The sequence below is a fragment of the Drosophila bipectinata genome, chromosome 3L (genome assembly GCF_030179905.1).
Source record: "Drosophila bipectinata strain 14024-0381.07 chromosome 3L, DbipHiC1v2, whole genome shotgun sequence".
Lineage (NCBI taxonomy): Eukaryota > Metazoa > Arthropoda > Insecta > Diptera > Drosophilidae > Drosophila > Drosophila bipectinata.
The window spans coordinates 7,075,214-7,077,286 of NC_091738.1; positions in this window are offsets into that span (position 1 = coordinate 7,075,214).

Consider the following 2,073-nt stretch of genomic DNA (forward strand, 5'->3'; position numbering starts at 1 on the left):
ATACTTTGGCCTTCAGCTGACTTTTCCAAGAAAGAAACTATTTTACGAGAGAGTATGTGTGTGCGACCTTGTCGAAAATCTAACTTTAATCTAACTCTACATTTTAATGTTATTAACAAAGAAAAACAAATCACAATTTTGCACCAAGTAAGTAAGTAGAATGTTGAAATCAAATATTACGCAAGAAGAAACACTCTTGATGAGCTCTGAGATCGGGAGAGTTTGAAGTTAATGTAAAATGTGGGGGACTAACATGATATAAAAGGAAATATACAATTTACTATATAAAGCATGGCACATATGGCGTTTTATTCTATAAGGAAAATGATGAACCTTTTATGGCCCGTGGCTGGGAAACCTGTTGTTGAGCCTCCGACAAGATTTTCAACAGGAAGTGGGCCGATGAGCAATTTCCATTTTCACAACTCGGCCATTCTTAGCCACTTTCACATGCTTCGGCCAAGATGTTCCACTCGGCTCCATCTTCCTGTCCCGACCACTTGGACACCACAAATTGGGCAGGCAACGTGGTGCTCACTTTTGGTCAATTTCCCCTCAGTTGACCAAGTTAGTTGGCTTTTTTCCCCGTTTCCCCTGCAAAAGCAATTTCATTGAACATCTTCGGCTGAGTTTTTGCCTCACATGCGCCTTACTTTCTAATGTTGACAGTATTTTTTCTCGAGATTGCGTTTTCTTCTGGCTCGGTTTCAGGTAATTGCCCAAAGTGTATCAGAATCGGCCACGACGTGTCTGGAATGCTTTATTATTATTTGTTGACTCAAGTAGTTTGCGTTTTTATGACTGTCTTGGCCAAAAACAATATTGCTACAAGAAATAAGTAGAGATAATGAAACATGTGATACTCTTTTTTATTTAAAGCTGTTTTAGGTAAACATTTTTTAGATAAGCTCTAAAAAATGTTCATGTTTGAAACTCAAGCTTTTCTAGTAAGTTGTAGAATAATAACAGGATGCATTATAAGATTTTTGATCATTTTTTTAGTTTTCAGCCACAAGAATTAAATAATCATTAATACAATAGGCAAGTATGGTTCATGTTCGAAAAGGGAACACTAGGCGTATGAGCTATTGTCCAATCAGCTTTAAAGACTTTTTCAAAGCCATACCTTTGAATTAAAATATTTTTTGTTGAAACAATTATATGCTTATCATTTGTTGGTTTTTTATAGGTATGTTCTTAAAATAAAATAGTTCTTTTATAGAAAAAGGTATTTAAGGGAATACGAGGCGTATGAGTTATTTTTAACGAAAATTAAAGAAACTCCAATTGCAAGGTACTGACTTTAAGGTACTGTTTTTCTTTATTTTTGTATATATTAGAATCATTATATATTGTTATACATTATATTATTGGTTAGATGTATTTTTAAAATCATATATTTATTTAATATAAAAATATATGAAAGAGAATACGGGGCGTATGATTAATATTTAAAGAACCTTTAAAAACCATACAAAAATGTCTTTTGTTGGCAAAATTTGGGCAAAGCAAATATAAGATAAAAATGACGACTCTTACCAATATCAGCTAACGTAAACCTGCACTATTTCAATTTAATTGAACAATTGTCTTGATAAAAACGTTATCAAGTCTTCAAGTTTGAAGCCCTTAGTTTCCTCACCTTTAGTACCAATGAAGGGAAACCCCTTGATAGGGTATAATTTTGTTTGGTTTTTTTTTATTGGTATAAAAAGTGTCAGAAAAATAAATAAAAACCAACAAAATGTGGAATTGGGGACGGCTGTCGTTTACCGCTTTAAGCAAAAATCTTCTCGGCCCTGCCGAAGAGCTGCGTGCACGGATCACCCGGTGCTGGGCCAGGCGGTAGCTCCTACGCCTTCGGGTGGTCTGACCCCCTGCCCCCCAGCGAACTCCAACCGCGACCGGACGACGGTGGTCGGTCGTCTGGTGTTGTTATTGTTATGGAACGGCGCTCTCACACGCTCTCGGCGGCGCTCCACTCCGGCCAGACAATACAATATCGTATCGGCCTCCGGTCTCCGGGCTCGGGGTCTCTGTGTCTCAGGCACCAGCGATCATACTCCGACGAGC